Source organism: Lepidochelys olivacea (genome assembly GCF_965140295.1).
Source record: "Lepidochelys olivacea isolate rLepOli2 genome assembly, chromosome: 3".
NCBI classification, from domain to species: Eukaryota; Metazoa; Chordata; order Testudines; family Cheloniidae; genus Lepidochelys; species Lepidochelys olivacea.
Window position 1 is genome coordinate 125,165,064 of NC_140413.1, and position 23,460 is coordinate 125,188,523.

General features: G+C 47.6%; 1 long non-coding RNA gene across 2 annotated transcripts in view; it reads left to right on the forward strand.

The window, feature by feature from the left end:
- LOC311518521 overlaps positions 1-20,046 on the forward strand; it is a 31,940-nt gene extending 11,894 nt beyond the window's left edge. For both annotated transcript variants that reach the window (XR_014711004.1, XR_014711005.1), the window contains exon 4: positions 19,433-20,046. This is a non-coding gene — a long non-coding RNA (uncharacterized lncRNA). The remainder of the gene's footprint in view (positions 1-19,432) is intronic.
- The last annotated feature ends 3,414 nt before the right edge of the window (positions 20,047-23,460 follow it).

Genomic DNA, 23,460 nt, shown 5'->3' on the forward strand with positions numbered 1-23,460 from the left:
AAGCATCTCAGAGAAGTTGCCCAGCATTGCAGCACAGAGACATCATTTCAGCAGGAATGGCCAAAGTGATTGTTTTGGTGCAAATAATATAATGTGATCCACACGTATCATTTAGGCTGTGTTTCTGCTCCCACTGAAGTCAATGGCAAAGCTCTCCACAGGAGTGGGAGCCATCGGTCAGTGAACAGCCCGTAAAGTCAGGCTGGTCTTGTGCAGTGACTGCCCAGTGACTCTACTGCACGGCAAGTTAATTGCACGGTAATGAATTAATCTTGTGGTGATGAGGTGCATGACTCAGGCCAGGGCTTCAGGGATAGTTCAGGGTTTGGGGAGCAATAAAAGCAAATCACTGCTCCAGTGCAGAAGGGAATGGCACTGCTTAGATAAGCGGTGAGTGAATCCTGCAGCAAAATCACTGTTCTCTTTAATTATACAGTTGGGAGGACTGGGAACGGCACCTTGGTGCCTCTCAGCTCCGTTTAGAGCCTATTGCTAGAGCCCAAATGTTACATGGGCCATCCATGTGCCATGCACTTATTTCTGATCTCATCCCTCAATGGGAAGAATTTGGGAGGAAGGAATTAAAACCCAGTAAATTCTTGTTTGTGTGAGGCTGGCTGAGTTCTGGGCATAAAGCAGGGACTCAGAGCTCACACAAAACAGCACAGTTAGCTTCCTCAAGCGGCTTTGGATGAAAGAGGAACACTTGTTTACCGCTTCTGCAGGTGGCAAGAGTCCTTTATATCCAGCTCTGGGCATAAAAATAATGAGCTGGTGAATTTGTTAATTTGCTGCCTGCTCTTAGTTGTCTAAATGGTCTAGCTGGATTTTGGTTATCATAATGAGTCATTGAAAAAGCAGGTTTGCTTCATGGATGGCTATTATTTATTTATGGTATTACAGTAGCACCCATTGGCCCCAGTCAGGTTTGGGGGCCCCCTTTATGCCAGGTGGGTGCTATACAAATGCATAAACTACAGCGCTTCAGCCACTTTACAGCAGCACACTCCCTTGAACCTGGGCAACTGGGCATCACGCATAACGCACAGTTGCCTGAAGGCTGCTTTAATATGCAATGGCTGCCAATAGTCCACCATGGGCCAGTATGACAAATGGGCATTAGTAGGGCATAAGGATGCACCAGCCATGACCCTTGTCCTTAGCTCTGACCTTACAGAAGGGACAGCAGTATAGAAGCCACAATGCTGGCTCAGGGACACTAGAGGATCCCCCTGTACTAGAGTGAGCCTCCTGGGGTTAGCTACGTTGTGACATGGAGGCCACTTTGCACCATTAGTGAGCTCAAAGCAGCTGCACTGCAGTATAGCAATGGTTTCATTCTCTTCCTTCAGGACAAGACAGGAGAGCTAGCTGGAAGTTTGCTAACAGAATGTTTATCCATTGGAAAATTTAGCTTCATCAGACACAAACCATTTAGTAGAAGCATTTCTATTTCAGTGAAACGTTTCAGAAAGAAAACAGACCCCAGAACAAAGCATTCAACTAAGATTTTTCTGTTGCAAAACAACTGTTTGTTTCCATTTAAAATTTTTTATAATATAAACATTTTAAAAAGTCAAAATTGAAAGGAAACATTTCAGTTTACCCAAAACAATTCACCCCCCCACCCCCGAATTTCATTTGGTGGGACAATGTGAAATGTTTTGGTTTTGTTCTGTTTTAAATGGGAATATTTTTGAAATCGCAACATTTCCCAGGCAGTGGACAATCTAGCTCCTCCTCAGTGGCACAAATCAGAGATAAGCTGCCAGAATTCTAAAAAAAGGCCCCCACACCATTTCCTTCAATTAGCTGGTAACAATCGTCAGGTACCGTGCTCCCTGAGAAGAAAGAAGGCCTCAGTGGAGTGACCTTAGATTCATTGTGGAACAGCTAGGAGAATTTGGCCCAGGACTATAACAAATGCAGTCACAAATGAATTGGGAAGCTGGTTGTGTTATTCCTTCATGTACAAAAGCCAAAGTAGGGGCCCAACTCGCATCCTGCAGGATAGGATTAACTGCCATTGACTTAAATCACCTCATGTGTGGGTGAGAACAGGGCCCTGTAGTAGAAAGCCAAATATTCTCTCTAATCCTGGATTTCTCTTACTGTGAGTCACTGAGCTGATTAGAGTATAATATTCATATATCTATTTTTCTATTGTGGGCAACCAACGTTTTCCTGCAGCACATAGTGGGGAATATAGATAATCAAGTCCAGGCCTTCTCAGTTTTGAAGGTGAAGTAGCAAGTCTGGATGTGAGATATTACTCATATCACACGGTGGGGTCTTGATGAAACAAACAAATCTCTAAGAAAAAACAAAACACCTTTCTTATAGAGGGAATTGCCTGCACAGTTATTTCCAGCTTGCCAAATCTGTGTGTAATCTGTCATAGAGAATTAAAGAAGATATAATATTTCTGGATCCACCACTGGCCTACACATTTAAATATTGCACGGTAAAGCAAGGTGGCTCTTTTTTCTAATCATCAGCATCATGTGTCTTTCTCCTGTGCGTCCCCTGATTCTGCTTGTTGTATAAATGGATGCTGTCCATCAAGGACACTCATCCCTTATCTCTTCCTCTTGAGGGGTGGGGTGGGGTGGGGGGATTCACTCATGGGACAAGAGAAAGCACCACTCAGCTGGCCAAAATAGGTTGCTATTGTAACCTATTGGATTTTTTTAGTCTATATTCTGTTTTCCTTTTGTCGTAAGGTCTAACTAGGGTGCACGAAGGGCTAATGCAGAGAACCTTTTCAGTCAACTTCAGAGCTACTAGAACCTTGAATTCAAGAAGACAAACCAAAAAGCTGTTGCTTTTCTTTGTCAAACCCAATCACATTGACACAGCTGCAAAACCGAAGGCCCCGCACTTCATTGACATGAAACCCAAGAACAAACGGCAGGAAATTCAAAGTTTAGGCTGATGAGCAGCCCTTAAACCGCCCAGTTGTGACTCGATTATTGAGCCAATAGACACTAACAGCTCTTTTGGAGCCATTACAGTCTCTAGCCTAAATACATACTTAAGACCTTTCTTTAAAACCCTCAATTATTGATCTGGCAGCCAGTAACAGGTCCCTTGGAGCTCTTACCATGTAACTGTCAGTGCTGTGGCTGCTGCCCATATCCATGAAGCCTGTATGCGAAAACCACCTTGTTCTACAAATGTTACCACAGAACTTGAGGCAGGGCCAGATTAAGGGAGCGGCTTTAGGGGCTGCAGCCCAGGGCTCCGGCTCATGGGGGCCCCCACAAAAGTAAATCACAGGCAGCAATCTCTGGGCTGCTGAAAGGGGCGCTCAGGCAGGCTGTCTGCCTGCCATACCCCCACGTTGCTCCCGGAAGCAGCTTGCTGCTGGCACGTCTCTGCGGCCCCTGGGGGCCACTCGGTGGCTTCATGCACTGCACCCACCCCCAGCAGCATCCCTGCAGCTCCTGGCCAATAGGAGCTACAGGGGCGGTGCTCACAGGTGCAGGCAGTGCACAGAGACCCGCTGGCTCCCTTCCCCCAGGGGCCAAGAGATGTGCTAGCAGCCAGCTGCTTCTGGGAGCGGCATGGGGCTATTGCAGGCAGGCAGCCAGAGCCCTGCTGCGCTGCTGGTTGGGAGCTGCCTGTGGTAAGCACCGCCTGGCCAGAGCCTGCACCTCACCCCTGCTCCAGATCAGAATCCCCTCCTGCACCCAAACTCCCTCCCAGGAAAAAGACTTATATACAGGGGCCCCATAAAATCTAAAAGCCCCGGGCCCACAGGAGCGTTAATCCAGCCCTGTCTGGAGGATTTCTTCTTCCATATGAAGTCACGCTGTCTATATTTTGTTGCTGTCCCCACCCTAGCCCAGATACTGTATCAGATGAAGGCACACCATGGAATAAGGACCTGCAGAAGTCAGTTTGAAAACTGAAAAGGAGTACTTGTGGCACCTTAGAGACTAAGTGAGCTGTAGCTCACGAAAGCTCATGCTCAAATAAATTGGTTAGTCTCTAAGGTGCCACAAGTACTCCTTTTCTTTTTTCGAATACAGACTAACACGGCTGTTACTCTGAAGTTTGAAAACTGTTGCTCAAATTCTGTCCTCAGCCCCAGAGTGCACCCTGCTGGGGGGTGGGGGCATAGAAACCTCAGCAAGGGCTTCCTTAGGCTTGGTCCTTGAGGGGGGGGGGAAGAGGGGGTAGCATTGCTCCCTAAGTTCTGCCTCCAAGCAGCATAGATCTTTCAGACCCTGCAAGAGGCGAGGGCCCTGTCCCTCAGAGTTGCTCTGACATCTCCCCTACTGCTCCCTGATATTTTAGTTCTGTTGGGGCCATGCTGCTAGGGCTTCTCGCAGTGGTCACTACCCCCGTAACCTCCTTTAAAGCAGGGCTTTCCTAAGTGCGGAGGGCCGGCAGAAGAGTTAATGCAGTTCCAGTCTGTGTTATTCCCTGCCAGATTTTCCAAGTGGCTTGGAGGGGGTCAATGCACGCTCCCCACCCCCGCACCTCTAGCCTCTCCCTTCCTGCTCCTGGCTGCCTTCTCCTCAGCTTTGGCACTCTAGTTCCACAGCTGGAACGCTGTGCGGTCTGTGGTAGCAAGGGAATGTTTCCAGAGATGCCTGGGTGGGGTGGGGATCTGTGCGTCAGAAACCCTCAGTGTAGATAATACCCTCCAGACATGCTGTCTTCCATGTATGCCAGTGTAAATGCAGAGAAATCTCACTGACTACAGTGAAGTTAGTCTGTATTTCTAGTGGTGTGAGCTCAAAACTGGGTCTGAAATAATTTTTTTTTAAAGTAATGGCATGCAGCAAATAGCTGAAATTCCTGCATTTCCATCGGCTCGCGTGAAAAGCACAAATATCCCCTGAGCAGTCTGAAAACAAAACACCATCCAGGCCACATTTTTATGGTTGAGACAGCTTCTGAAAATAGGGTGTCATGAGGCACTGGCTGACTTATGGGCTTTAGAATGAGATACGGAATCTTTCCTCCGTAGGTCACTGGTTTGAATGTGACCCGGCACGGCAGTGCTTGAAAGCTGCTGCCATCTGATGGCAGCTTGTTCTCCTATGTGAAATGAGTTTTGGGCCTGGGCTTGTCCCCAGTGGGCAGATGTCCGTCGCTCAAACACCACCATCCCTGGTTGACGTTCTTACTGAGAGGCTCAGCAGAAAAGCCAAGGGCTGACTAGGCATAAGACTGAATTACTCTCTCACCCCCTAGACGAGATCGCTACAGTTCAAGGGCGAGGTCTATTAGCAGGCAAGAGTAGGGTCAACTTGCACGACCTCTGCCCCTGCTCTACCTCCTCTGCGGATTGAGGGTGTCAGGCTACACAGCTATCAACCTGGCACCATTCACAAACATGGACATTGACTGCAGGAAGACGGCTTAGAACAGAAGCTCCAACGAGCTAATGGTGCAATCAGCACTGTCGTAAGGATGGGTAGAATATTAAGGTGCCTAAAAAGAGCCTTTGAAAAGCGTCACTCCTACTCACCAGGCTACGGCAGTATGTGATCAGCAGCATTGTGTGTGTCACTCACAGGAGGGTTGCACGTACAATCACTTCTGTTCCCTCTGCCTGTTCTGTATCACTTTCCTTGTTCCATGTTATTTGTTTTATGTTGGTACTGTCTACGCACTTAAAGAGATTATATATTTTTCCCATGGCATAAACAAAATGACTTGCATTTCACAAGGAGAGTAATGGTAATGAGAAGTCAGGCTTAGAGGGGAGTGATGGTAAATTTTATAGCAAGGAGAAATAAATCTTCTCTCTTCGACTTGGACTAGCTACTGCATTTACTTACAAAATCATCATTGCTCTTGCTTTATAGAAGGTGAATGGGCCCATGTGGTACAGTGGGTAATTTTGCAGTGGGCAGCATTTACTTCTGAGCTGATGGCAGGAGTTCAAAGTCAGTTTAAAGCAAGACCCACGTGCATGTAATTTAGTGCTCTTCAGAGACTGATGTCAAAAACCACCCTACAGCTCACCAAGGTTTGAAAAAGTTACAGTGCAGAAAGATGAGGTAACAATTCTTTTGAGTCCAGCCAAGCTTAAAAAGTCCCCTCTCCCCACACCTCCCACCTCCAGTCAAGGGACCGGAAGCAGTTGTGGGAGGTGTTATTAACAGCCCTAAACTGCTGCTCCCTGAAAAGTGATGAGCATTAATTTCCTTTTGTTCTCAGGGAACAGCATACTGTCTGTTGCCACCGTGTATTGATTTGCCACCCAAATACAGAACAGTGGCAGCTGAACCATGGCATGAGAATAGCATTAAGATGTGTTATGCACCATAAATAAACCGAAATAGACAGCCAGAAAGCGCTGGTAATCACTGCTTTGATGTAGCATGAATTATGGGGTGGGTGGTGGGTTTTTTTTAAAAGGCGGGTTGTGCTTGTTTTGAGTCAGCTGCTACTGCTCGGGGAAGAGACTAAATCCCGTTCTTCATCGGCGTATCTCCACCTTCACGCTGACAGCTGTTGGCCCTTGATTCAGAGGAAAGCGATCTCTGCCTCTACCTCGGGTTCCCTTTATAGTCCTCTCCTCCTCTGCCCTGCAGTCGCAGCGGGGAGACTGGAATCTTGGCCCTCTCCCAGGAGCGGAATTGAGAGGCTCCTCCTGCCAGCTACCAAGGGTTCCTGTAAAAACACCCAGGCTACATCATGACCTTCCAGCAGCAGCTTATTTAACCCCCCCCCCCCCCCCGGGTCTTGTCTGCACGACCATGTTTCTACTGCTGCCCCACGGTTGCACTAGCGCTGGCAGCACTAGTGTCGACAAGGCTCCCACGGGGTTGTTCACAACCATGTCGTCTAGTCCCACCCAGACCCTGAACCCTCGTGCTCCCACCGTAGCTCACACTGGCACAGCTGCGCCTGAGCTCGGCTTCTAGTAACTTTCCAGAGCCGTTCTTTAGCTGGCACAGCAAACTGCTTGTTTGGAACAATCTGTTGTCTCCTCCTAACACAGTAGCAAGGCAGCTTATTAAAACAGCCTCCGATCCTCTTTGTGGTCCTTGCACTGTCATTTTACCTCGAGCAGACAGTTGTTTTTTTTTTTAAAAATGGCTTGCTCTGAATAGCCACAAATGTATCTAGAAGTGCATAAGAGCTGCGAGAGTTGGATGAATTCTCTGACCTTATGATAATGTCGGTGCCACAGAGCACCACTAAATGCCAGAAACTGCCTTCCCGGCTGCAACTGGCTACATAATAACCCCTGCAGAATGTGGGAATGTTCATCCTGCCTGCTGCTAGTGCTCTTAATGAACTGTGTAAGCAACAGCCTTTCTTTAGACCTGTGTCTGGAAGCGCCCTCTTGTGGTTTGAAGTGCTCAACCTGCAACCACATTTTCAGATGCAGATCAGCAACTTTGTCTCATTCAGCTGGGGGCGCTTCCCTAAGCCCTAGAGTTAGAACATCACTAAATGGCTCATTCGTCTAATGCCAGAGACCTCATTTATTATCCGAGAGGGGAGCAAATAGTGCTGCTCTTTTTGGCTCTCTTTCCCCACAGTTGTTTCATAAAAAGGGGCACGCTTAAGAAACCATAATTCGGAACAGCTACAGTGAAACGCTGGCAAATCTTTAGTTCACTTAGCTCTATAATGACTGACCTAGATGTTCAATAATGAATTATGATTGCCAAGGGTAAAAATAGTTCCCGAGACTGTGTTATAACGCTCAGCACAATATACCCAACTAAAGGAACAATTTTAACTAGATGACAATGTTTTTTATTGCTATTGTCACTGGAGAAAGTGAGTGTTTGTTTTACTAGCATTTTGTGGAGCGGGAGGGTTATGCACTGAAGTCTTTATACGCACAAGGATGGCAATACATAAAAACAGCTCCCCTGGGAGGGAGATGTCAAGGCTGCTTTCTGGCTTCTTTTGCTGGCTGGAGAGGCTGATCCATTACCCAGCCCCTGTTCCCACTGGGAAATGTTGTCATGGATTGGTTGGTTGGGAGCTGGTGGTTTGCGCCTCTTCCACTGTCTAAATTAACACACAAACACTGTAACACAAACACCTATGCTAGCACTGAGTTAAGGGTGCGAGCTTTCCCCAAACAACAGATGTAATTATTAGTACAAATATACCGTGAATCCTGAGCTGTTTTTCACTACTTTTAGGAATCACTTCCACTTTTACATACTATTTCAGTTAACACACTCACAGATATCTAAGAATAAGAAAGCAAAAGTCACCTGGCAGTTTTAATTATGGTCACAACAAACTATGAGTTGACCTTTAAGTGCTTAAAATGTACGCACATGTTTAACTTAAAGGTGGTGACTGATTAATCCCATTCCTATTCACCAACACACAAGCAGGTGCGTAACTTTAAGTACATGCGTAAGTGATTTGCCAGAGAGGCATCATTTTACAACTTTTCTCATATTTCTGTTTTGGCTTATAGGACTAACTTCACAAGAGGACTTCGGTACCCAACTTAGCTGGCACTTTAGGTGCCTAAATTCCAGAATCAGGCCACAGTGGACTGCACAAAACCTCAGCTGGGCTGCAGCCTAAACCTGTAGGCATCTAAACTTGCTCAGTACCTACATGCAGTAAAATTTCCATAGGCACCTGCTTTTGCCTCTGAGCATGTGTGCTGTGGCCCCCAGACTGGCTATCTGGATGCCTAAGCCCCAGAACAATTCACAAACTGGGGGAAGATAGCCATTCCTCTGCCCAACACACCTGCAAGGCCCAATCCAGTAAATGTGGCCAGACCTCACATATTGAATGGTGAGCTTATCTACAGTGGTGGTGGACCTTCCTCATAACTTTTAGCCTTATCTTTTGGGTACCCATGTGGAATGTGGGCAACCTCAGTTCAAAGCCACTGGGGGTGGGGATGGAGCATGAAAGAATTTGAAGTGGGATTGCTATCCCGCAAGTGAGTCCCCTAACCCCAGGGCTCTGGGCTATGCTCAGGTGGGGCTTTCTCAGTCTTGCCTGTTGAAGCTGTTCCATTGTGGCTAAATAATGAAAAAGAGTAATTGGGCCAGAGAGAGAAAGCGCCCCATGCTCCAATGATGACAACTTCTTTTTTCAATTAGTTAATCCACATGGAACAGCTTCAACAGGCGAGACAATGGGAGCCCCACATGTGCATAACAGCCCAGTGGTTACAGCACTGGCAGATCCCAGTTCAAATCTCTACTCTCCCTCACATGGACTTGACCTGGGGTCTCCCACATCCCAGGTGGGTATGCTAAAGATGTGGCTACAAATCTATGAGGCAGGTCCTGCTCCCTCAATGGCTTAGCCGCTTCCCTCCAAGAGGGGGTTTGTAGCTGAGAATCCGGAGCAGAGGGAGGCTGCAGCCTGGAATTAGGTGCCTATCTCCAAGTGGGCTGGGGTTTAGTACATGCGTCTTGGGCGGGCATCTCCCATGGGCTTGCTTATCATAGAATCATAGAATATCAGGGTTGGAAGGGACCCCAGAAGGTCATCTAGTCCAACCCCCTGCTCAAAGCAGGACCAATTCCCAGTTAAATCATCCCAGCCAGGGCTTTGTCAAGCCTGACCTTAAAAACCTCTAAGGAAGGAGATTCTACCACCTCCCTAGGTAACGCATTCCAGTGTTTCACCACCCTCTTAGTGAAAAAGTTTTTCCTAATATCCAATCTAAACCTTCCCCACTGCAACTTGAGACCATTACTCCTCGTTCTGTCATCTGCTACCCTTGAGAACAGTTTAGAGCCATCCTCTTTGGAACCCCCTTTTAGGTAGTTGAAAGCAGCTATCAAATCCCCCCTCATTCTTCTCTTCTGTAGGCTAAACAATCCCAGCTCCCTCAGCCTCTCCTCATAATTCATGTGTTCCAGTCCCCTAATCATTTTTGTTGCCCTTCGCTGGACTCTCTCCAATTTATCCACATCCTTCTTGTAGTGTGGGGCCCAAAACTGGACACAGTACTCCAGATGAGGCCTCACCAATGTCGAATAGAGGGGAACGATCACGTCCCTCGATCTGCTCGCTATGCCCCTACTTATACAAGGTGAGAAGCTGCCTGTAGTGCTGCTTTTGTGAATGCCATTCGAAGATGCCTCTCTCTCCCTATTCATTGTAGAGGAGCCTAGGTGCTTAACTCAGGCTGTGTAAACCCCTGTGTTTTCCTAGGTGCCTAAAAGTTGGACACAGTGATGCTCAGCACCACCACGCCCAAGGTCCTTTGTGAATTCTCCTTTGTGAATCTCGCCCATATATGCTATGTGAAATAGCAGCAAAGTAATGGCTGTATCAGCAAACCATGTCACAGTGTACGTATATTGCCATGCAAAATAATGACTGAAATGTTCTGTCTGCCTCTCCTTAAAATATAGAAATATCTGATTTATATTTGTTTCCTGATGGTTAGAGAGAGCTTCATATTTCAGATATAACAGGCCCAACTCGTTATTGTAATGTTCACCTCATCTTTTCCTCCAGTAGCATAAAGGGACCTGAGGGAGGTGGCAATGGCCTCGGGGAATAGCCTCCAACATAAGAATGGCCAACACTAGCTCATTCTGGCCCTCTCACAGCCATCAGCAAAGGGCGCTCACTGGGAATGGGCAGTAGAGTATGTGGGTCAGAGAGGGCTGCACACTGGTTACTCTGAACTGGCTAATGGCCCATAGGGGACCACTGCGAGCAGAGCATAAATTAAAGCAGCCCTCCATACAGTATTGCTAACCCTGAGCATTAACAAAATCAGGAGTCAGAGCTCCTTCATGAAATTGACTTACATTCATGAGATTTTTTTTTTAAATATACATTTGGGGGGTCTTTTTAGTTCTTTCTGTTTTTTGATCCTTCAGGATTCAAGTTTTCAAGGTTTCCTCCTGCAAAGCTGAGATGCTCACATGTTTACAGGACTCTAGATCCTGGGACTTTAAGAAAACCATCAAATATTGTGAGTCTCTTGGCAACAGATAACACTGCCATACATATACACCTGTATAATTAAGTGCCCCAAACCTCATTAATGCAGCATTAATATTGCCCAGTGGTGCCTTGTGCCCCTCTAGAACATAGACTTCAGCTATACTCAAACCTCTGAAAACATGGAGCTAAGGTAGCACACACTTAAAGGTCTGAAAACAGAAATATGGAGTTAAGGTACGTGCCACCCCCTGTAACAGAAACTTAACTCTGCCTCCAGGAGTTGGCAATAGCCATTGAGCATGATACAATAAGGATGTGGGGCAAAATAAGTAGACCACAAGGAAGTTCTAAGAGAATATGCCATTGTTTGTGCTGCATGCCACAGATTTGAATTCCAGCATTTATCTACACTCACTGCCCTTGGTGTGCTAGGTGTAGCTATATTGCATGGTGGGGGGATCAGCTGGCATACATTACTATGACATAAGGAGAGGTGCATGTGTACTTCAAAGGATCCAATATGCCTCCTTTCAGCCCTGAGTTCTGTAAGCTGTGTCATTAGTAGCCATGGGGATTAACAGCAATGTAGTGGCATGCTCCAGGGCTTAATAAGGGGTAAGTGAAGGCAATATGGCAGAAAGAATCCTCAGCGCAAGCATAATGAGAATGATAAATATTTTGCAAGTCTGGGGTGCTTTGTGTGGAGTAGGATTTGTTTGAGTGTAGGCCAGGTGAGGGTAGCTCCTGTTTCCTATGCAGGACCTAAACCTGTGTTTTCCCTTAGCATAGAGAAGGTATTAGACTTTGTCCTACGGGGGCTCATGTGCGCAGTGTTTGGTAGCATCTGCAAAGGCAGCCTGTTAGTATGTGTGTGTTATCAATGTGTTGGGGCATCATTCCCAAAAAGGGGCAGAGTTAAGGTTGTATCATGAGGTGTTGTTAGGGTGACCAGATGTTCCAATTTTATAGGGACAGTCCTGATATTTGGGGCTTTGTTTTATACAGGCGCCTATTACACCCCACCCCGTCCCAATTTTTCACACTTGCTGTGTGGTCACCCTAGGTGTCATGAGTATCTTAACACTCTCTGTATTTCCTATTTTTGAGATGTTTGTTTGTGTTACCTTAATGCATCGTTTCCTGGTTTTCAGAGGTTTGAGCAGAGCTGAACTTGATGTTTTGGAAGGGTAAAGGACACCAATGGGCAACCTTATCACTGTGTTAATGAAGTTGCAGGGCATTTAATTTCCTTATTTTTTTTATAAAATAATTTCTTACCATCACAATGTACCACAGCCCAGCTCTCCCTTGCTCCTTGAGAATGATCTCCCCAGCAACTGAATGCACTGGCTGTATGTTAGCCTTGTCACTGCTCCTGCATCATGTCTCCTGTCTCTCTGTTTATCCAGCCTAGCTCAGTTCACCCTCTCAGCCTTCTGCCCCACAGACAGGTGTTGGACGTGGGCCTGCAGGCTGAGGCGCTGGGGAGAGGGTGTGGAAACAGTGCAGGGACTAGCATGCAGGCCGTGGGACATTTTTTGACGGGGCAGACAGACATGAGAGGGGGTGGATGTGGGAGGTTTGAGGGCACAGAGCTGAAGCTCCCACAGCTCAGACTGTTGTGTGTTGGCCAGGGGGCTGGAATACCCACCCCACACAAAGGAGCTAAAAAGGGAAGTAGAAACAGGCAGCAAACAACCCCCTCGTGGGCTCAGCCTTCCATTTGGGATGCTTCCAGCAACCTGGGCAGCAGTTATGGCCGCACCACTACAGCTACCTTTCCCCTTTGAATCCACCGCACTCCCACATCCAGGAGTTTCAGTCCTGCAGCTCTGCCAGTGTCATTCCTGCTCAGGGCACTCAGGCTCAGACTCTCCGGGCCTAGTGGCACGTGAGGCAACATATTTTGCCCACTGCTGTCTATCCAGAGCAAGATGCTTGACTCCATTGTAAGAGGTCTCCATCATCCTCTTTGATCGTCTTATGATAGGTCATTTTTGGTCCTCCGCATCTTCTCTTCCCTCCAGGTGAAATCCAATCTACAATGGACCTTGTGCTTCTGCCACAAGACGTGATCTGACAACATGGCCGAACTACCATAGCCATCTCTGTCTAATATTAACTCCTTTGTCTGCTGACCTACGTGGTACAGCAGTTCCATATTGGTTACATGAGCGCACCAATAAATGCCTAATATTCTTCTTAAACAACGTTGGTGGAATACATTCAGCTTCCTGTTGTTTACTTTCACCATCTCCCTCACTTTTGAGGCACACATAATGTTGGAAGGACAATAGTGTTGCACAATCTCATTTTAGTGTGTAGATGTATCTTCTTACTCTTTCAACTATGTGACAAATGGAACAATATTCCACTAATGTTACTGATTCTTGCCTTTATTTCTTTAGTGCAGTGGCTCTCAACCTTTCCAGACTACTGTACCCCTTTCAGGAGTTTGATTTGCCTCATGTACCCCGCAAGTTTCACCTCACTTAAAAACTACTTGCTTACAAAATCAGACATAGAAATACAAAAGTGACACAGCACACTATGACTGAAAAATCGTTTACTTTCTCATTTTTTCCATATAATTATAAAATAAAGCCATTGGAATATAAATATTATACTTACATTTCAGTGTATGGTATATAGAGCAGTCTAAACAAGTCATTGTCTTTATGAAATTTTAGTTCATACTGACTTCGCTACTGCTTTTTCTGTAGCCTGTTGTAAAACTAGGCAAATATCTAGATGATGATGTACTCTCTGGAATACCTCTGCATACCCCCAGGGGTAAACATACTCCTGGCTGAGAACCACTGCTTTAGTGGGCTAGCTATTAGCAGTAGTGTGTCAGGTCTACTTCATCTACAGTTGCCAACTTTCTACTCGCACAAAACCAAAACACCCTTCGCCTGCTCCCTGCCTCGCAACTCCTCTGAGGTCCCACCCATGCTCCACCCCTTCTCCAAGACCCCCACCCGCCCACTCACTCCATCCCCTCCTCCCTCTGTCGCTCACTCTTCCCACCCTCGCTCAATTGCTCATTTTCACCGCGCTGGCTTAGGGGGCTGGGGTGCAGGAGGGGCTGAGGGCTCCACCTGGGGGTGCGGGCTCCAGGGTGGGGCCAGAAATGAGGAGTTCAGGGTCTGGGAGGGGGCTCCAGGCTGAGGCAGTGGTTTGGGATGTGAGGGGAGGCAGTGAGGACTCTGGCTGGGGGTGTGAGCTCTTGCGTGGGGCCAGGGATGAGGGGTTTGGGGTGCAGGAAGGGGTTCTGGGCTGGGGGGTGGAGCTGAGAGGTTTGGAATATGGGAGGGGGCTCTGGGCTGAGGCAAGGGGTTGGGGTGTGGGAGGCGGTAAGGGCTCTGTGCTGGGGGTGTGGTCTCTGGGGTGTGGCCAGAAATGAAGGGTTCAGGGTATGGGAGGAGGCTCCGGTCTGGGGCAGGGGGTTGGGGAAGTGGGGGTTCTGACTGGGGGTGCAGACTGTGAGGTGGGGCTGGGGCTGAGGAGTTTGGGGTGCAGGAAGGTGCTCCAGGCTGGGACTGAGGGGGTTCGGAGGGCAGGAATGGGATCAGGGCTGGGGCAGGAGGTTGGGGTATGGGGTATGGGGGAGGTTCAGGGGTGCAGGCTCTGGCTGGAGCTTACCTCAAGCAGCTCCCAAAAGCAGCGGCATGTCCCCCCTCCGGCTCCTACGTGGAGACATGGCCAGGTGGCTTTGCGCGCTGCCCTGTCCACAGGCTCTATTCTAGAAAATAACTGCTTGTGGGTTTCCAGGCTAGGCTCGGTTAGTGTCTCTCATTGGGGAGCTCCCTGCCCAGCCACTGCTGCTCACCCATAAGCCCCCCCCACAGACCTGGACTCTGCTGTAATGTGGGGTGGTCACAGCCTGTTCCATGTGTGCCTCTGATTGAGGGTGAAAAGAAATACTGACTAGCACCATTCATTCTCTGCACTGGATGAGGCAGGGATCCGGTGGAAAAAAAAGTAGGTGATAGTGTAAAAGACTGTATCATAATACATATGCACAAATAAGTCTCATTGACGGTCAAAGTGACTTAGGCTCCTAAATACCTAGGTGACTTGAAAACGGGACACAAGCTTCTAAATCACTTCATTGCTTTACACATGTGTTCCCGCTGTCATTTTATTTGCCTTTCCTATCTGTCTTTACTTTACATTATTTTAAACATGCTGTGTATAGCCTTGTAATAGAAGGACTGAATTGTACAAAGCTTGCACTCAATAAAATGTCATAACCATGCCAACCTATAACAACTGGATTGATTAATCCAGGATGGGCTTTACTGAGGATGCAAGGGATCACCGCCAGTCAGTGATGCTCGCACTGCTCTTTAAAAAAACAATAGAAGGGAATTTTAGTTTGCAGTGCCTGTAAATGGGTGTCTTGACCATAATTTCTGTGGCACCTTGAATCTTAACTATGAATCTCGTGTCAGCTCATGTTTTCTTGAAAGGCCCCTTGCCAAATCAGCAGAATAGGTCGCAGTAGCATGCGTCCATACACTACTGGTCTGGGTAAGGGCCTGTTCAAAGTCCATGAGACCTTTTCCACTAACTTTAGTGGGCTTTGGGTGAGTTAAAGCATAGACAAAGGCTTCCAACGCTGTGGAAAATGTAATAGACCGTGCTCATTACTCATACCTTTCCCAGACCTGAAGAAGAGCTTTGTGTGGCTAAAAAGCTTGTCTCTCTCATCAACAGACACTGTACCAATGAACCATATTACCTCACCCACCTTGTCTTTCTAACTGCTTGCAATCATTTATCGGAGTTTATTGAAACAAACTATGGGCCCCATTCTGCTATCCTTTCTGATGCTGAGTAGTACTTTTCTTTGCAAGGAGTTCCTTTTATTTCCAGGAGACAGGGTAGCAGAATATGGCCCAAAGAAAAGATGGAAAGCCATCAAAGCCAGTGGTAAAGTACTGATTGACCATTCCATGAATAAGGGCATGTGGGCTAGCATTAGGGGTGGGCAGGCTGGCCTGCCGCCCAGGCACAGTACTCAAGGGGGCGCCATGCTGCTCCCTGCCACCCACCTGACCTGCCGACAGCTGCGGGGCTTAGAAGCAGCCAGGCAGGTGCAGCAGCGTCTGGAGAGGGCAGACGGACCGAGCTGCAGGGGTGCAGCTGGACCAGCCAGATAACTCCTCTGGAGCAGGGGTGCCCCTCCTCCCCTGCTCCATTGCAGTCTGTAGCCACACTGCTCCTCCCCTCCTTCACTCCCCCCCCATCCCCCGTGCCCATGGAAACGCCCCTGGCCAAGCTCAGGACCTGAAACCTGGCTCCTGTTTCTGTGCGGGGCAGGGCACTGATGTCACGGTGTTTCCTTTCCCCCACCTGTGTACCCCATCTCCACTGCACTGGGGTGGGGGTCAGGGGGAGCACGTCTATGCTGGTGCCTCTGGGTCTGGAGTGGGAGCTACCTGGCCCTGCTGTTCAGGCTTATGAATGTTCTGCTTAAAGAGATAGTGCTCTGACACACTCAGACACATACCTGTTCCTGCCAACACCCACACTTACACAATCACTCTCTCTCTCACACTCCCCCAACTCGTACACACTCCCCCCCCAACTCACACACTTATACACTCCCCCAACACTCTCTCTCTCTTGCTCACAGGCACACACATACATAGACGCTTCCCCATCACAAACACACTCTCTCCCTCACGCACACACAGTCCCCGCAAAACTCAGAGCTGGGTGCCCAGACGGTGTTTAATTTGTGCTGGGGCTGAGCCCCGGCACCTCTTTCAATACAAATTAAGCACTGAGAGGAGACAACAGGGCCTGGAGGTGATGGGGGGAGCTGTGGGGAAGCCATAGGGGTCAGGGGTGATGGGGAGAGCCCACAAGGATTGGGGTGATGGGAAGTCTGCAGGGGCCACAGGCATCAAAATACAAGTTAGCCCAGAGTGCCATTTTCCCTAAGGCCAGCCCTGCATGTCTACACTAGTGACTGTAAGTGTGTCCATGCGTGGGCATATGTCATAATCCCCCCTACTTTCCATACTTAATCCCAGAAACACATCTCAAGGTGAATAGCGTGTGAGTAAGCGAGCATGCCAGAGGGCTGTGGATAAGTACACTCCTTAGGCTGTGGCATGGTCCTGTACTGTCTGCAGTATCAACAGGGGTAAAAGACAAGTACCAGGTCTCAAATTTCATTAGGCCTCCACTCCCATTCCCACAAGGCACTTAACCCTTTTCTTCCTGACCCTTCACAACCTAGGTCCCTGTCCCCATCTGCACCGGTAGAAGCGTGTTGCACTGACTGACCCCAGAACAGCTTTCTGCTGCAGTCTTTATAGGTGACAATGGATTTAACGCTGAGCGCAGTCGCTTGCCCAGCTGAGGATACCCGGGAGCTGATCAATGTGTGGACAGAGTCCACCCTTTTCCATGAATTCAGCTGGAACAGCAGGAATATTCACCTGTACCAGGAAATTTTCATGGAGGCTGGCGTGGGTGGGCATTGAGCAGAGTCTGGCCCAGTGCTGTGAACACATGAAGCACTTGAGGCTCCTGTACAGGAAAGCCAGAGACTCCAACAGGTGGTCTGGGAGGGCATGTCATACCTGTCTCTTCTACAAGGTTCTTGAGTAGGTGCTGTCATGAGATCCCCGTACTGAGCTTGAAGTGGCTCATGATTCCCTTCTCAGCCCTGCTGGTCTCATTGTCTGAGAAGACATCTATGAGGGCCAGAATGAGGAGGCAGCAGGGATTGTGGTGGACACCCCAGAATACCCAGAGGATGAGGAACATGTGATTCTGCGCCACTACCTGGTGCAGAATGTTGAAGGAGCCCTACAGCTGTGGCAGGAACCGGAGTCCCAAGCTGCTAAATTACAGTTGACCCCCACCCTCCACCCCAATATCCCACCTTGCTCTGGTGCTAAATTCCCAATTCTAAGTTCCAGGGTATTTGAAGCTCTGTGCACTGACTCTTACTCCCTGGGTAATACAGCCTGCAGTGCTGAAGCCACAGCATTGTCATACCCCATCTCCTTACCAAATTCCTCCAACATTCCCCCACTTAGTTTCACCCCTGCTCTGCTCCACCCCAACACAGTCCTCAAGTGAGACAGAGTTCTCAGTCAATGATTTTATTGATTTCTAATGAAGCACAATTAGGCATTTGGCTTCTAAAGCTATTTTTTTCAAATACTTTATAAAGGAAAAATCAATGTGCCCTTGTGTCTGTGCATTTTCTCAGTCAGCAGCCAGCCAGAGATGGTCCTAGGGCCTCTGGAGAGGTCCTGGCTGGGGAAGGGAACAGAACATAGCTGTTGAAAACTTTACAGTTGGTTGCCTCAGGAAAAAAGTTAGTTATAGCACTCTGTTCTCCCTTGGATAATTACATATTTTCAGTGCTTCTCCTACCCCCCCCCCCGATCTTCCCATTTCCTTACAAACTGGAGCAGCATGGAATGGGTGTTGGGGAGGGAGGGGAGATAGGTTTCAGATAGGAATGGTAACAGAAAGTTGTAGAAAAGTTACAGTTGGTTGTCTAAGGAGAAGCTAATTATGTCAGTCTTATTCCCTTGGAAGATTACCAAGTCTTTACAGTCTCTGTCTTTGGTTTCTGCCTTCTCCCCACACAGAGCAACGCTATACAAGCTGGGAGAAAGTGGGGGTGGGAGACGGATTGGTCTGGCAGTTGGATAAAAATAGTGCAGTGTCCTTTTCCAGTTGTCTGAAGTGACAAGTTGTGGTGCTGAGTTGAATCTTCAGAAAACCTAATGAAGTTGCAGTGTGTCTCTTTCTTGCTCTGCCCATTTCACCATTGTTAGGCAGACACAGGGGCAGGATTTTCAGGCCAAGCTGGTGGCTAGGGGTGGGTGAGGTGGGGGTGGTTGATCTCCTTTAGCATGAAAGCTTCCTATGCTAATGGCGAATTTAGTCAATTTAATTCAAACTTCCTCCCAATCCTGAAAGCACATTTCAGCAAATTTCTGTTGTAGCAAAAACTCCAGCTGGTTCTTCAGGTTCACTGGCAGTGCAAATCTGCTTGGTCCACCTTCATAGCTAATCAATATCCTCCATTCAGCAATATGTAGAGAATGGAGGGGGGTGACCATTAGCAGAAACATCTCTCTGGCATAGATTGCCAGATCTCTTCCACCGGACTGGAAAGGCTTTTCTCTTTTCCATTCTGGTACTTTGAAAACTGCTATGGTCTTCAAATGTTGGCAAGCCTTAAGGGAAGAAATTGTGAACAGGTAACATAGCCTCTGGAAGGAATTACGTCCCCCCTACCCCACTTCCCCTGTTGAGACAGTATGAACATATTAAATTGTTAAAAACAGTAGTACAGATTTCTTACCATTACTAGCCTCTGGTCCTTCCTGTTTGGCTTCAAAAGTTGTCTCAGAACTGAAGATAGTTGAACCATTGTATTCCTAGGATGCTAGAAAGTATCAGAATTGCAGCCTTTAATAGCAAAGTTATGATACATGGGGTAGGTGGGATTTCTTAGCATGTTCAGAAGGTCAAAAATAGAATGCTACCCTTGTCTTTGAATTGGCAGGACCTTCAGCTTCCGAGAAGGAAACCATTCCACCAGGAAGGCAGGAGCAACTCTCCAGAGACAGTCAGAGAAGGACCCTGAAGGACCATTGGCTTGGAGAAGAGGAATCAGGAGCAGTTTGAGTTCCTCAGGGCACAGAAGGATCATGCTCTTCAGCAGGAAGGGACACTGATGAACTGGTTCATGGAGCAGGTGACACACCATAAGAAATGGGAGAATTCCCTGATCAAGAGGCTCATTGAACTGGTGGCCAAAAGAGTGAGGCATCTGCCTGCTGCCAAGGCCTCAGAACCAGCCGATCAGCTGCCTTTTCTGGTGGCCAACCAGGATGCTGCCAAACCAGACCCTCCTGTTGCAGTGACACCCCTCCCCTACAAACAGACCAGGAGGAGAACACTGATCCTGCAGGAGTCCCAGAACACCAGCATGTACTGGCCCTGAAGGAGATGTCCCCAGTTGTCACCAAGAGTCATTGTCTCTCATTGTTCACCCCTGCTGATGAGGAGGGAAAGGAGACGAGTGCAGAGACATTAAACTGTGGGCCTTGTTCTCAGCTGTGAACAGACACTTTGGTAAAAAGCTCTTGTTCTGATTTCAGAATCTTTCCATTAAACCTTCTCTCATACTTTTAATAATGATTATGCTTTGTTTAACCGTGTGTTGGTCCTTATTCCTAGTGATTAACTGAAGCGGGGTTTTTGTTTTTGATTGGGCTGCAAGCTTCCTGCCTCATGTCATGAAACAGTATGTAAAAATCAGGTGCCATCATAGGGCAACTAGTTTTTGAGGCTTCCCCACCCCAAGATTCATAAATATCTTAAGTGGTACAGTTACCCAGGAAGACTGAGGAAAGTGATGTGTGTGTGGTGATGTGCTTTTAAAGCACTACTGTTGCTCAATGTAGCAGATGTCTAAAGCACACAAAAGGGGTTGATCGATGTCTTAACAGCTTTATTACACGTGTTGAAAATCAAAATCCAAGAACAATAACAAAGACAAAAGGAACATACTGACAATAATGGCTTCTACCAGTATTCTGTAGAGAACCAACCTTTCACCCTCTGAAAGTTTAAGCAATTTCAACCATACCAGGCATTACTGTTCTAACAGCTGTTACTTGCAGTTAGCACTACTGACAATGAAAAGTTAAAAAAAAAACAAAAAACAAGCAGACCACAACTATGGCTACAATACTCCCCACCCAAAGCAAACCATCATAAGCTTGTTAAAAAAGTTTGAGTGCTTCTGATAAGAGAGGTTTCTAAAGAAGTGTGAATAGTGAAAGACATAATCATTGTACAATGACCCCATAAGAGCTCAACCACCACCCTCCACAGCACATACTCAACCCCAAGGTGACAATCCAATGGAGGTGCTCTGCTATAATTGTCTTTAATGTGTGCAATGTCATATGAACAAATGGCTAATGACCTTTGGCTACAGAGGAACAAAACCCGCACTAAGCTATGTAGCTCCATAAGTGTGTACCAATGTTTCCTCATGTGCATTTCCAGCAGTTTTACAAGATGTGAAGCTGTCCCTTGGCACAGGAAGATGTCATCCTCTGCCTCCCAGCTGTATTGAGATGTGTGCACATATGACATCCCTGATTTCCCTTGTCCACAGGAAACCAGGCCCAGTGTGCACATGAATGGGATCTGGCTGCCCGTACAAAGTTTATAAATCAGACTTGCCCTTGGGCAAGAAGAACTCCCCTTTTCCCTCATAAGTGTTAACTTGTGCACTAGGTTCACCGGGGACCAAAGCCCTGAGGTAAGTGGGGACGTGGGATACCAGGAGGAAGCATGAGCAGGAGAACACGAAAGGGGAGGGCTCCTGCCTCATGCTAAGAAAGCAGGACAAACAGCAAGTTATCTCAAGTGCCTATACACAAATGCAAGAAGCCTGGGAAACAAGCAGGGAGAACTGGAAGTCCTGGCACAGTCAAGGAAGTATGATGTGATTGGAATAACAGAGACTTGGTGGGATAATTCACATTACTGGAGTACTGTCATGGATGGATATAAACTGTTCAGGAAGGACAGGTAGGGCAGAAAAGGTGGGGGAGTTGCATTGTATGTAAGAGAGCAGTATGACTGCTCAGAGCTCCGATTTCTTCCAGCAACTCACGGAAGTTACAAGATCGCAGGCCCTGGTTCTCATGGGAGACTTCAATCACCCTGATATCTGCTGGGAGAGCAATACAGCGATGCACAGGCAATCCAGGAAGTTTTTAGAAAGTGTAGGGGACAATTTCCTGGTGCAAGTGCTGGAGGAACCAATTAGGGGCAGAGCTCTTCTTGACCTGCTGCTCACAAACCGGGAAGAATTAGTAGGGGAAGCAAAAGTGGATGGGAACCTGGGAGGCAGTGACCATGAGATGATTGAGTTCAGGATCCAGACACAGGGGAGAAAGGAGAGCAGCAGAATACGGACCTTGGACTTCAGAAAAGCTGACTTTGACAACCTCAGGGAACTGATGGGCAGGATCCCCTGGGAGAATAATATGAGGGGGAAAGGAGTCCAGGAGAGCTGGCTGTATTTTAAAGAATCCTTATTGAGGTTACAGGGACAAACCATCCTGATGTGTAGAAAGAATAGTAAATATGGCAGAAGACCAGCTTGGTTTAACAGTGAAATCCTTGCTGATCTTAAACACAAAAAAGAAGCTTACAAGAAGTGGAAGATTGGACAAATGACCAGGGAAGAGTATAAAAATATTGCTTGGGCTTGCAGGATTGAAATCAGGAAGGCCAAATCACACCTGGAGGTGCAGCTAGGAAGAGATATTAAGAGTAACAAGAAGAGTTTCTTCAGGTATGTTAGCAACAAGAAGAAAGTCAAGGAAAGTGTGGGCCCCTTACTGAATGAGGGAGGCAACCTAGTGATAGAGGATGTGGAAAAAGCTCATGTACTCAATGTTTTTTTTGCCTCTGTCTTCATGAACAAGATCAGCTCCCAGACTGCTGCACTGGGCAGCACAGCATGGGGAGGAGGCGACCAGCCCTCTGTGAAGAAAGAAGTGGTTTGGGACTATTTAGAAAAGCTGGACGAGCACAAGTCCATGGGACCAGATGCCCTGCATCCGAGAGTGCTAAAGGAGTTGGCGGATGTGATTGCAGAGCCATTGGCCATTATCTTTGAAAACTCATGGTGATTGGGGGAGGTCCTGGATGACTGGAAAAAGGCTAATGTAATGCCCAAATTTAAAAAAGGGAAGAAGGAGGATCCTGGGAACTACAGGCCAGTCAGCCTGACCTCAGTCCCTGGAAAAAACATGGAGCAGGTCCTCAAGGAATCAATTCTGAAGCACTTAGAGGAGAGGAAAGTGATCAGGAACAGTCAGCATGGATTCACCAATGGGCAAGTCATGCCTGACTAATCTAATTGCCTTCTATGATGAGATAACCGGCTCTGTGGATGAGGGGAAAGCAGTGGATGTGTTGTTCCCACTCCTTTAGCAAAGCTTTTGACACGGTCTCCCACAGTATTCTTGCCAGTAAGTTAAAGAAGTATGGGATGGATGAATGGACGATAAGGTGGATAGAAATCTGGCTACATTGTCGATCATGGGGAGTGATCACTGGCTGCATGTCTAGTTGGCAGCCGGTATCAAGTGGAGTGCCCCAAGGATCGGTCCTCGGGCCGGTTTTGTTCAATATCTTCATAAATGACCTGGAGGATGGTGTGGATTGCACCCTCAACAAGTTTGCAGATGACACTAAACTGGGAGGAGAGGTAGATACGCTGGAGGGAAGGGATAGGATACAGAGGGCCCTAGACAAATTAGAGGATTGGGCCAAAAGAAATCTGATGAGGTTCAACAAGGACAAGTGCAGAGTCCTGCACTTAGGACGGAAGAATCCCATGCACTGCTACAGACTAGGGACCGAATGGCTAGGCAGCAGTTCTGCAGAAAAGGACCTAGAGGTTACAGTGGACGAGAAGCTGGATATGAGCCAACAGTGTGCCCTTGTTGCAAAAGAAGGCCAATGGCATTTTGGGATTTATATGTAGGGGCATTGCCA